The following is a 14,207-nucleotide window of genomic DNA, read 5'->3' on the forward strand; positions in this document are numbered from 1 at the left end:
ACACCATAGAGCACATAGCTCAGAGTAGGCACTGAACAACTAAGTAGGCAAAATGACTTGGACAGTTGACATTGGCCAGTCTTTGTCATTGACCACCCCAATGATGACATAATGGACATAGTGGCAGAGACCAATACCATGCATGAACCCAACAAGATATACTGCCACTTACCAAGGCCAGTCTAGCTATTGTTCTTCAGAATATTCAACCTGCCAAGTACAGAGACCAACACAGAGCCCACAATATGGCACCATTCCTCAAGGAGACCAATTAGCAACTTGATGGCAAGTTCACAACGTTATGCCCCTTTTATGGGCCAATGGTTCATTCTTATAGGAATAGACACATATTTCAAGTATGGGTTTGGCTTTTTTACCTGAAGGGTCTCAGCCAGTACCTCTTTTTCAGGACTTAGGGAGTATTTGATCCACTAGCATGGGATCCACTGGTCATATTACATACCACATCATCCAGAAATTGCTGGCCTGATAGAGCATTGTGATAGGCAGCTGAAAGGAGAGAGAGAGAGAGAGAGAGAGAGAGAGAGAGAGAGAGAGAGAGAGAGAGAGAAGGGAGAGAAAAATACTTAAAGATATAACTATAACCAAGAAATAGGACTGTAAGACCCACACAGATCCAAGAAAATCAATGGACTCCAAATACAAGAAACATGAAGAAAACTATATTAAGGCACATCATAATCAAATTACTTAAAAGTAGCAACAACAGCTAGGAAAAACGTTATGTGTAAAGGAACATTGCACATGAGAAAACTGAAGTCATATCTTTAAAATGCGCAAAGGTGGAAAAATCAAGCACAAATTCTTTAATCAGCAAAAATATCATTCAAAAATTGAGGCAATAGGCAGTACTCTGTGAGAATGGAGTGCCATTTTCCAAGATGAAGTATATGCACTGAATCAAAGAATTGTACACAGCATTGTATACAATTCTTTGGAATCAGTTAGAAGAATACATAGTATGGGAATCAAAAGGTGGAAGCAAGAGTGATTCCCATTAATCACTCTCAAAAACTCACTGAGGGACTGCAGTAGGTTTGTAATGTGACAGTGTGCCTAGCCTGAACTACATTTCCCAGAATTCCTTTACCTGTGAGATGTTTTGCAGATTGGACAGGCCTTAATGAAGCAGGAGTCCTACGTATAGTTTCTACGTTGAAAATTCAGAGCAGGGGCACCAGGTATAGTTGCAACTCATATATATTGTCACTTATCTACTGGCTTACCTCACTAGTGTGGGACAACAACTGGGCCTGTGGCTGCTGCTACACCTTCCCCTAAACACTGCTTCAACTTCTGGAATTCCTAGACCAGGCCAGGTGTGTATACTTATAGACAAAGAACACCAGCTTCTCCTGCAGGATAGTCACATCATCAAAGTTGGAGATGAGAGAGACTGATACAGACTCCAGTTCATGCTTCTGGTTTTTAGTTTGTCCATGTTGCCCCCAATTTTACATCTATTGCCCCCTGCAAGCTGCCCTGCAGACTTCAAGCTCCAGAATTAGATGTAAAGGTTACAGAGACTGTTTAACTAGCTCCCACAAATAAGGCGAAATCACTGATGTCTATGCTGATCAATTGATAGATAGTAGATAGATGTAGATGATATATTAGTAGATATAAAAATAAAATCTCTTGCCGAAGCAGGTTTGGCTCAGTGGATAGAGCGTCGGCCTGCGGACTGAAGGGTCCCAGGTTCGATTCCGGTCAAGGGCATGTACCTGGGTTGCAGGCACATCCCCAGCGGGAGATGTGCAGGAGGCAGCTGATCGATGTTTCTCTCTCGTCGATGTTTCTGACTCTCTATCTCTCTCCCTTCCTCTCTGTAAAAAAATCAATAAAAAATATATTAAAAAAAATAAAATCTCTTAATGGTTCTACTTCTCTGATTAAATCCTGACTGCATCAAATTACTTAAAACCAGTAACAACAGCTAAGAAAAACATCGTGTGTAAAGGAACATTGCACATGAGAAAACAGTGAGGCCACATCTTTAAAATGCTCAAAGGAACTTTGTGTTTACCATCCCTATAACTACAGAATTAGAGGACCTGGTCTCCAAAGGGGGCACATTTTCTTGGGGACACAGCAAGAATCCCATTGAATTCTTAGTTACAGCTGCTGCCTGGGCACTTTGGGCTCCTTGTATCTAGGGACCAGCAGGCCAGAAGAGGGATCAATGACTTGGCAGGAGTAATTGACTTTATCAGGAGGAGGCAAATAAGCAATACTCTGTTACACAATGGGGTATGGAGAAACATGTGTGGAAATAGTATGTTGCCACTTGGACGTACAGTCCCTTGTCCAATGGTGACTGTACAGAGACAGGTACAGCAACCCCAGCCTGAGAAGGGCATTATTATCAGGAGCTCAGTCTCTTCAGAGATGAGGGTTTAGTCAGGACATCCAGTAAGCCACTGAGGCCACCAGAGGGCAGTAGCAAAGGGTGAGAATGACCTAGAATGGATAGTGAAGGAAGGAGGCGCTGTCAATTGCAGGCCAAGACCAGCTGCAGAAGCAGGGACTGTAGGTTGTCCCACTAACAACACTCTTCTAAGTTTCTCCACTGGAAGAGAGGCCTGAAGGAATCCAGAAGGAGAGGTTCAAGGGATGGACAGTGGTAGACACAAAGATGCACCACCCAGGTCTCCCTCAAGGAAGGACTTGCTGCCCAACAGAGAAAAGTACTAGTAAGGTCAGCAGAGTCTCCAACTATCAGTTCTTTCAGGGTCTGCCTTATCTGCCCCAGATTATACCCTACCAGAGGCAACCCATGTCTGGTGACTGAGTAAGGCAGGGGTATAAAGACCCAGCAATTTCCACCCAATGTGGGTCACTGATAGACAGTACTCCGGAGCTCCTTGCCCAGTTGACAAGGCTTTGTCAGGTTTGCATGGCAACTTGACTTCTCTCTCTCTGCTCAATCCTACTTCCTCTCCTCTTCCTTCAGAGGTGCTAGTCCCTAATAAACTTCTTGCACCCCAAACTCCATCCCAATATCTTCTACCAGTGAACCCAACTGGGCAAACTCCACATCTCACTTTTTCTAGTACACCATTCTGCCCTGGCAGAAACATAGGAACTGGAGCCTTTTGCTCTCAGCAGTTTACTTATAGACATAGCTTAATACATACCCAAAGGAAAAGTTTTCAGATAATTCATGTTTTAAGGGGTAAAACTCTTTATACTACATGCAAGTGCATTTTTATACTCATTAAAAACACATAAAAGTATTTTATGTACTTTAAAAGTTTGATTACCTCAAAACCAGAAATGCCCTGCAGGCTCTTTGTTGATATAACCTACATCTATGCATGCCAAAAGCAGCTCTCCAGATTTTCTTCAACCATATTATATGAAGGGGAGTTGTTATTTTGTAAAATCTTGAGTAAATTTGTAAATTTAAAGAAAACAATCTGTCCCATTAGTGAAGATACTTTCTTTCATAAAGATATCCTGAAATAGTTTTTCAAGAGTCCTTCCAGTTATGGGTGACAGAATATTATTCCTTTATTGTAACTTTGAAGAAACTTACCAGGGTATCAAGGAAAGAACAAGAGTGAAATATACAGGGTGGGGCCAAAGTGGGTTAACAGTTGTGAATATGCAAAACAGAGTTTATTCTTGTATTATTATTTATTATTGTGTTATTTTCCATACACACAACTGTAAACCTACTTTTCCCCACCCTATGTACATATAATCATCAAGTATATTTAACACTTTTTATGCATCAAGGGGGTTCACAGCATTTTTTCTTAAAAAGTAGTCAGCTTTCAATGACAACATTTTAGGAGACAAAGATTCCAAGGGAAAATATTGTTTTAAATGTAATAAATAATTTTGAATTATATAAAAATAGATTCACAAAGTCACAATGAGTGTTGTTCAAAGAATCTTGGGTGTTTATTAACTTGATTCCATCAGTGCTGGAACTGGCTTTAGAGAGTTGTCAATTAGGCTTCATATTTCAATTGTTTTTGTTTAGGGTACTTTTATAGTCAAGTTTACTGTTATAGAAAGATACTGTGTCCTTCACATAGACTTAACCACTAACAGAAGACATGAACACTTTATGGTCTCTCTAATAATGAGATGAATCTTCACTGTTCATCTCAGCCACTTAAGAGATCACTTACTCAAGTTGAGTCCAGATTGCAGTAATAAACCAGTTTGTCTTTGATAAATTTAAATAACCTTCATGGTGATTGAACATTTGGTGCATTAATTTTAGCACAAAAGGTAGTCCGATGCCCTAACCGCTTTGGGTCAGTGGATAGAGTGTCAGCCTGTGGACTCAAGGGTCCCAGGTTCGATTCCGGTCAAGGGCATGTACCTTGGTTGCAGGCACATCCCCAGTAGGGAGCGTGTAGGAGCCAGCTGATCGATGTTTTTCTCTCTCATCGATGTTTCTAACTCTCTATCCTTCTCCCTTCCTCTCTGTAAAAAAATCAATAAAATATATATATTTTTTTAAAAAGGTGGTCCGATATAATGGAACAAGCATCATATGTGGAATTGGACAGTCTGGGTTTGAATCCCAGATTCACCATTTACTAGCTGTGTGATATTGAATAAGTCCTTTAATATCTTTGAGCCTCAGTTTCATTTGATGAGGAAATACTTATATTTTTATGCATATTACATAAAATGTCATACATGGAAGTGACACATAAAGTTTTATAACTAGGTTTTAACCAATAGTACAAATTCAGGCTAGGATACTAGTGATATAAGGGTCTCAGGTATATCTCCTATAATGGTCTGGAATACAGTATATGACAACACCTATTGTGGAATCAACAGGAATGGGCTAGAAGGCAAAAGAAGTGCTTCAAGTATACCCCAGAACACACTCTATTTCTCCTTGTCAGTTATGTAATATTAATGATGATGATGTTGACAACAATGGTGAAATTTATTGACTATATGTGATCTCACCTTATTTTCCCAACAAATACTATTTATTTTATTTTTTATATATTTTATTGATTTTTTACAGAGAGGAAGGGAGAGGGATAGAGAGTTAGAAACATTGATGAGAGAGAAATGTTGATCAGCTACCTCCTGCACACCTCCCACTGGGGATGTGCCCGCAACCAAGGTACATGCCCTTGACCGGAATCGAACCTGGGACCCTTCAGTCCGCAGGCCGACACTCTATCCACTGACCCAAACCGGCCAGGGCCAAATACTATTTATTAACTCCATCCTACAAAATGATGGAACTCAGCTACTGAGAATTATGTAACTTGTTCAAGATCACATGGCTAGTATGTGGATAATTAAAGTTTGTGCACTTAATCTCTGTTATGCTGTGCTTTCTTGGAAAGAGAAGCAACTGTGGTATTTCTCTTTTATACATCTTTTTGAGACTAGACTGCTCACAGTGGACTTAGCTGGATATTATGACCAAAATCTCTTAGGTCTTTCTTTTTAAAAACATAAATCATTATTATTCAGATTATTACAGTTGTTCCACTTTTTTCCCCCATAGCTCCCCTCCACCAGTTCCCACCTCACCCTCTGCCCTTATCCTCCCCCCCCCCACTGTCCTCATCCATAGGTGTACAATTTTTGTCCACTCTCTTCCCACACCACCCAAACCCCTTTCCCTTCCCCCCCCCGAGAATTGTCAGTCCACTCCCTTTCTATGCCCCTGATTCTATTATATTCACCAGTTTACTCTGTTCATCAGATTTTTTATTCACTTGATTTTTAGATTCACTTGTTGATAGATATGTATTTGTTGTTCATAATTTTTATCTTTACCTTTTTCTTCTTCTTCCTCTGCTTAAAGGATACCCTGCAGGCAGAAACCGGTTTGGCTCAGTGGATAGAGCGTCGGCCTGCGGACTGAAGGGTCCCGGGTTCGATTCCGGTCAAGGGCATGTACCTGGGTTGCGGGCACATCCCCAGTAGGAGATGTGCAGGAGGCAGCTGATCGATGTTTCTCTCTCATCGATCTTTCTAACTCTCTATCTCTCTCCCTTCCTCTCTGTAAAAAATCAATAAAATATATTTTAAAAAAATAAAAATAAAAAAATAAAGGATACCCTGCAGCATTTCATATAATACTGGTTTGATGGTGATGAACTCCTTTAGCTTTTTCTTCTCTGTGAAGCTCTTTATCTGACCTTCTATTCTGAATGATAGCTTTGCTGGGTAAAGTAATCTAGGTTGTAGGTTCTTGCTATTCATCACTTTGAATATTTCTTGCCACTCACTTCTGGCCTGCATAGTTTCTGTTGAGAAATCAGCTGACAATCATATGGGTACTCCCTTGTAGGTAACTGACTTTATTTCTCTTGCTGTTTTAAAGATTCTCTCTTTGTCTTTTGCCCTTGGCATTTTAATTATGATGTGTCTTGGTGTGGTCCTCTTTGGATTCCTTTTGTTTGGGGTTGTCTGCACTTCCTGGACTTGTAAGTCTATTTCTTTCACCAGGTAGGGGAGGTTTTCTGTCATTATTTCTTTAAATAGGTTTTCAATATCTTGCTCTCTCTTTTCTTCTGGCACCCCTATAATTTGGATGTTGGTACGCTTGAAGTTGTCCCAGAGGCTCTTTACACTATCTTCTTATTTTTGGATTCTTTTTTCTTTTTGCTTTTCCGGTTGGGTGTTTTTTACTTCTTCATATTTCAAATCTTTGACTTGATTTTTATGATCCTCTTGTCTGCTGTTGGATCTCTGTATAATATTCTTTATTTCAGTCAGTGTATGCTTAATTTCTAGTTGGTCCTTTTTCATATCCTTGAGTCTCACTAAATTTATCAGCGGTTTCTAGAAAATTCTTGAAATATCTTATAACCGTGGTTTTGAACTCTATATCCAGTAGTTTGCTTTCCTCCATTTCTGTCATTTGTGATCTGTTTCTTTGTCTCCGCATTTTGGCTGCTTCCCTGTGTTGATAGAGTGGCTTTGTGTGCTAGGTGTCTTATAGGGCCCAGTGGCTCAGCCTCCCCAATTACCTGAGGTGGACACTCTTGGTGCAACCCTTTGTGGGCTGTGTGCACAGTCTTGTTGTAGTTAAGCCTTGATTGTTGTTGGTATCACTGGGAGGAATTGACCTCCAGGCCAATTGTCTGAGAATCAGCTATGTCTATAGTGGGAGAACTTCTGTGTTGAAGACACCCTTATGGGGCAAGACTTGCTTCAGTGGGGCTTTGGTGCTCACTGAGTCTGCCCCCTGAGTGTGTCCCTTATGGATCTGAGGAGTTGTAATCTGGATGGTCCCACTCTGACCACTGGGTACATGGGCTCTTGGATCTAAGGAGGTGCTAATTTAGCCCCTTCCTGAGACTACCCAGCAGGAGCTACGGAGGGATCTTCAGATTCCTCTTCCTTGTTTGGGGTTTGGAGGTGCCCAGATGAGGCCCAGCTGTGAAGCAATGCAAGCTGCTGTGGGGCCTTGGGCCTTCTTTTGGAAGTTCTGGGTCTCTCTGACCCAGCTTCAGTTTGTTAGGTAATTTTAGATTTCAAAGGGCCAGGCCTTTCATATGCAAAAGCCTCTGCTAGCAGCTTGGGTGGGGCGGGGTCTCAGGGAATAAACAGGGAGGAGCAAACAGCTATGGCTGATCCTCAGCCCTGTCCTAAGAGGCTCCCGTGTCTCAGTCTCCCGTCTCAGGGTTCCGCGGTAATCGCTGCAAGCACTTCTGAGAGAAAGCCGCCCTCGAGTTCTGCCCGCTGCCAGACAGTCCAGTTTCTCCCCGTATGAGTCTGGGTCCCCAGAGACTCACCTGGAACTGGAGTTCAGAGCAGTCGGGAGCTTGTGACTCCCTCCTGATTGAAAAAGACACCGATGCGGCATCCTCTGTTGCCAGCCTTTGCCATGTGTGCCTCCATACCTCTGCACTTTACTTACACACCTCCTCTGAGTCTCAGTGTGCTTTTCTCTTTCCTTCTACTTGTAGAATTCTCACTCAGCCAGCCTTCCTTTGGTTCTGGATGATGTCTGTTTTGTCTTTAGTTGTAGTTTTGAAATGGTTGTGTGAGGCAGCAATTTCAGGTGTTTACCTATGCCACCATCTTGGTTTTTCCCCTCTTAGGTCTTTTGTTTCCCAAACAAAAATGATGGCAGCCAAAGGTACAGTGGCACCAGTAAAAAATTTTTCCTGCCTTATGTTGTCTGGAACCTGGTCTTTATGTCATCAGAACTTCATTCTCTAGTCTACATGCAAATGAGCAAAAAATTGGAATCACAGTAATTTTCAGAATAGAACCTCAAATAGAACTTAAAAAGTCAGCAAAATGCAACATCCCAGTGCTCTAATTCATTGCTGAAGCCAAGTAGACCTTCCACATTCACATGCCAGAAATGGCCCTGCCCCTGGCCCCATGCATGGCCTGGAAAAATGCTTCTTATCCATCAAGGCTCAGCTCAAATGTCACCTCCTTTATGAAGTCCTTTCTAGCCCCACAGGCAGAATTAACTGATCTTCCTCTGTGCTCCCCCAGAACTTTGTATTAGCAATGCTAGTATAGTATTTACCACGTTCTTTCAGTTAGTCATACAAGTAAGGTCATGGAGGTTAGAGACCTTATTCATAAATCCTTTTATCTGCATGTCCCCAGCCTAGCACAGATCACATTTCATCAAATCTAAAATCCCATTGATTTTAAGATAGACCGTTATTTTATGAACCATTAGGAAAGAAAAAAAATCTGACAATTATACTATGACATGCCAGTGATTTCAAGATGTGTCATAAATTCAGGGATTTTTAAGTGTGTCTTAGAAGTTAACTATGGTAATAAGTGATCAGCTAATGTTTCTAGAACTGGATTGTAAACCCAAGGTACAGCAGATATTTCTATAGCCATGTGACAGACCATGCTTCCTAGTAAGGAAGGAACTGGTATTTGGTGGGGATTGGTATGCAATTGCATTGCTGATTTCAAGAAAATCCCATCAGATTAAAGGGATGAGTAGCCTAACGTGCCATTCTTGTTAAAAATAAAAATACCTCCACATCTCCAATTTGATATACTAAAAGGAACAGTGACAATATATTCTGATCAAAATTCGGAGCCACCTGAGAGAAACTAAGATGGCGGCACAGATAAACACCGGGAAATTACTGCCTCCCACAACAATTGAAAAGTGCAACAAAAACACAAAGCGGACATCACACAGAACGACAGGAAGGCTGGCTGAGTGTAAATTCTACAACTAGAAGGAAAGAAAAGCACACTGAGAGCCAGAGGAGCTGCGGAAGCAAAGTGCAGAGGTACGGGGGCTCGTGGCGCGCGGAAAGGGTCTGGCACCTGAGGATACGGCTGTCTTTTTGAATCCGGAGGGAGTCACAAGCTCCCAACGGCTCTGAACTCCGGTTCTGGGTGGTCTCTGGGGACCCAGGACTCATACGGGGAGAAACTGGACTGTCTGGCAGCGGGTAAACTTGAGGGCGGCTTTCCCTCAGAGGTGCTTGCAGCCTTTACCGGGACACTGAGACTTGCGACTCCTTAGGGCAGGGCTGAGGCTCCGCCATAGCTGCTTGCTCTGCCATTTGATTCCTTGAGACCCCGCCCCACCCAGGCTGAGGCAGAGGCTTTTGCATATGAATGCCCGGGCCCTTTGCAACCTGATATTACCTAACTGCCGCCAGGCCAGACAGACTCAGAACTTCCAAGAGAAGGCCCAAGGCCCCACAGCGGCTTGCATTGCTTCACAGCTGGGCCTCATCTGGGCACCCCCAAACTCCAAAAAAGGAAGGGGAATCTGCAGTTCTCTTCGTAGCTCCTGCTGTGTAACCTCAGGCAGAGGCTAAATTAGCACCTCCTTAGATCCAAGAGCCACTGTACCTAGTGGTCAGGGGGGGCCATCCAGATCACAACTCCTCAGATCCACAAGGGACACACTCAGGGTGCAGTCTCAGTGAGCCCCACTGAAGCAAGTCTTGCCCCAGAAGGGTGTCTCCAGCACAGAAGTTCTCCCACTGCAGACACAGCTGATTCTCACAGCCAATTGGCCTGGAGGTCAATTCCTCCCAGTGATCCTACAACAACCAAGGCATAACTACAACAAGACTGTGCACAAAGCCCACAAGGGGGTGCACCAAGAGTGTCCACCTCAGGTAACTGGGGAGGCTGAGCCACTGGGCCCTACAGGACACCTAGCACACAAAGCCACTCTATCAACACAGGGAAGCAGCCAAAATGCGGAGACAAAGAAACAGGTCACAAATGGCAGAAATGGAGGAAAGCAAACGACTGGATATAGAGTTCAAGGCACGTTTATAAGGTTTTTCAAGAATTTTATGGAAACCGCCGATAAATTTAGTGAGTCCCTCAATAAGTATAGTGAGACCCTGGAGGACATGAAAAAGGACCAACTAGAAATTAAGCATACACTGACTGAAATAAAGAATAATTTACAGAGATCCAACAGCAGACAAGAGGATCCCAAGAATCAAGTCAAATATTTGAAATACAAAGAAACAAAACATACCCAACCGAAAAAGAAAAAAGAAAAGAGATTCCAAAAATATGAAGATAGTGTAAGGAGCCTCTGGGACCACTTTAAGCGTACCAACATCAGAATTATAGGGGTACCGGAAGAAGAGAGAGGGCAAGATATTGAAAACCTATTTGAAGAAATAATGACAGAAAACTTTCCCTACCTGGTGAAAGAAATAGACTTACAGGTCCAGGAAGTGCAGAGAACCCCAAACAAAAGGAATCCAAAGAGGACCACACCAAGACACATCATAATTAAAATGCCAAGAGCAAAAGACAAAGAGAGAATCTTAAAAGCAGCAAGAGAAAGACAGTCAGTTACCTACAAGGGAGTACCCATACGACTGTCAGCTGATTTCTCAACAGAAACCATGCAGGCCAGAAGAGAGTGGCAAGAAATATTCAAAGTGATGAATAGCAAGAACCTGCAACCAAGATTACTTTATCCAGCAAAGCTATCATTCAGAATAGAAGGTCAGATAAAGAGCTTCACGGATAAGAAAAAGCTAAAGGAGTTCATCACCACCAAACCAGCATGATATGAAATGCTGAAAGGTATTCTTTAAAAAGAGGAAGAAGAAAAAGAAACTCTTACCATTTGCCACAGCATGGATGGAACTGGAGAGCGGATAAATACCACATGATCTCACTCTTTTGTGGAATATAATGAACAACATAACCTGATGAACAAGGACTGATCCAGAGACGGAGAGGCATTGATTGGACTGTCGGGCCTTGGAGGGAAGGTAGGGGAGGGTGGGGGTAAGGGGGAAAGATCAACCAAAGGACTTATATGCAAGCATATAGGCCTAACCAATGGACACGGACAACGGGGGGGGGGGGAGGGCATGAGCGGGGGGGGGGTATAGGGTAACGTGGGGACAAGGACACATATGTAATATCTTAATCAATAAAAAATATATTAAAAAAAATTCGGAGCCACCTAATACAACGAGTGTGATTACGAAGACAATGGGACAGACTATTAGCATCTGCCTTGATTATGGTTCTTTAAGCCACCACAACCTACTGCTGTTCCCATCTACATAGGACAAGGAACAGCCTAGCTTTGTCCCAGCATATTGCAGCCCTGCTTTTGAAAATAAAAGCATCAAAACATATGAACCCCCAAGATCCAAACTGTTGGCTCTGTTACCTTGGCTTCCTTTTCTCTTTAGCTCTCTGGATTTGGTGATTGTCTGTTATCTCCCTGGCTAGTATCTGGACCTAGGTTTCCACAGAGTGGGCTTTGCTGGGGTTCAATATCCCAGGCTGTCTCAACAAGAATCTATTTTCCATCTTGCTGCTGTGGCTCCGTTGGTTGAGCATCATACTATGAACCAGGAGGTCACGGTTTGATTCCAGGTCTTGGTGCATGCCTGGGTTTCAGGTTTGATCCCCAGTAGGGGGTCTGCAGGAGGCAGCTGATTAATGTTTCTTTTTTAAAAAAAAAATATTTTTATTGATTTTTTTTTTTTTTTTTTTTACAGAGAGGAAGGGAGAGGGATAGAGAGTTAGAAACATCGATGAGAGAGAAACATCAATCAGCCACCTCCTGCACACCCCCCGCTGGGGATGTACCCACAACCAAGGTACATGCCCTTGATTGGAATCGAACCTAGGACCCTTCAGTCCGCAGGCCAACGCTCTATCCACTGAGCAAAACCGGTCAGAGCTAATGTTTCTTTAAAAAATATAAATATTTAAATTGATTTCAGAGAAGAAGGGAGAGGGAAAGAGATAGAAACATCAATGATGAGAGAGAATCATTGATCGGCTGCCTCCTGCATGCCCCACAATGGGGATCAAGCCCGCAAACCGGGCATGTGCCCTGACCGGGAATCGAACTGTGACCTCCTGGTTCATAGGAGCTCAACCACTGAGCAACACCAGCTGGACACTGATTGATGTTTCTATCTCTCCCTCTCCCTTTAGCTCTCTGAAATCAATAGAAACATATATTTTTAAAAATAATCTATTTTCTCGTTCCTTCCTAGTAATACAACTCCTCTCATCCTGGAACTGGGCAAGCCATACACTTACCTTTTCTGGATCTCCCTCCACCACACTCTTTCCCCACCCCTCAAACACACATTAGCACACATACATACTCATGCAAGATAAACCAAGTTGTCACTTAAGACTTTAGATGGTGGTCGGTTGATAGAAATTCTCCTGGAATAAAAGTTCCTTTTTATTTTTTTATTTTATTTTATTTTATTTTTTAAATATATTTTATTGATTTTTTACAGAGAGAGGAAGGGAGAGAGATAGAGAGTTAGAAACATCGATGAGAGAGAAACATCGATCAGCTGCCTCCTGCACATCTCCTACTGGGGATGTGCCCGCAACCCAGGTACATGCCCTTGACTGGAATCGAACCTGGGACCTTTCAGTCCGCAAGCCGATGCTCTATCCACTGAGCCAAACCGGTTTCGGCAAAGTTCCTTTTTAAAAATTAAAATATACGAAGAGGACTGAGCCCAGTAGTTTAATTAATACAATTTGTGACATATTTTAACATGTAAGCAGCTCTGCACACTAGCAGTCAGAGTCTGGGAGTCTTTCTGGGGCAAGGACAAAGGGACAACTTTAAGGGGGTGATGAGGAAGACAGTTGAATAGGGCAAAAGAGTTCCTAGTTTGCTTTTGTACCTAGCCTCTTGGTGAGAAGCCAGTGGCCACCGAAAACCTGAAAGTCATCTTTCCCTTTGAGTGGGCTGCCAGTACCTGAGTTATCAGGACTAACTCAGAAAGTGCCAAAAATGATTATCTTCCAATTTAGTCCAGTCTTCCCATGCTAGGCAATCCCTGCTCAGCATTAAGGTCAGCGTAGTTTGTCTCCATTCATTGCCTTCCCCAACCTTAACAAGTAAAAATGAAACAAGATAAAGGAGAAGAAAGCAGCTCATTTACTCCCTCTCCTGATTTAGTAATGGCACAGTGTTTGGAAATGTTCAAACTATGAAGAACAGACTTTCTATGTTTCTTTGAAAGGGGGGTGTCAGAAATGTAGGTTCCCCCAAAGTACTAGAACTGAGTGCATCCAATGCCATAGGAGTTTTATTTCTTCACAGGTACAGTAACACTTGAGAATAAAATCACAAAACATTAGAAGCAAAACGAATCTGGATGACAGTACTACTCCCTCATTTTAAAGACAAGGACTTTTAGGACTTTAAAATCCCCAGTTTGGGGATTTCCCATATGGAAAGATACCTAAACCCTTACAATTGTATTCCACTCTCATAGTCTGTAATTACATTGGGTTCGTTGGACTTAAAAATTACATACAAATAGAGCTCCAATTACAAAAAAAAATCATGATGGTTGATATAAACAAATACTACCCATTGTTTTCACCAAAGGATTGAGGCAGTACATGTTTATTCTCTAAAACTGTAAAATAAATTGTCATTGCTCAGGCCCCTTAGAGGGCTGGATTCCTGTATAAATCAAACCGGCTCACTAGCAGCTTACATAGCTAACACCCAGCACCTTTCACCCCAGCTGGTGAGGTAAACTGGGCAGGAAGCTTATAAACCCCCACCCCCACTCTGGTAGAATGTTGGAACTGTGTAAACAACGCCCCTTGGTGGTCAACATAAGAAAAAGCAAAAACCAATGCTGACAAATCAGGGCTCTAGCAAAGGTCACAGTCCTGTCTTAAAGTCATCTTCTAGTCTATGGGAACCTTTGCTGGGTCAAGGGAGAAATCATGGGGAA

This window comes from Myotis myotis, unplaced genomic scaffold (assembly GCF_014108235.1).
Source record: "Myotis myotis isolate mMyoMyo1 unplaced genomic scaffold, mMyoMyo1.p scaffold_m19_p_4, whole genome shotgun sequence".
NCBI lineage: Eukaryota > Metazoa > Chordata > Mammalia > Chiroptera > Vespertilionidae > Myotis > Myotis myotis.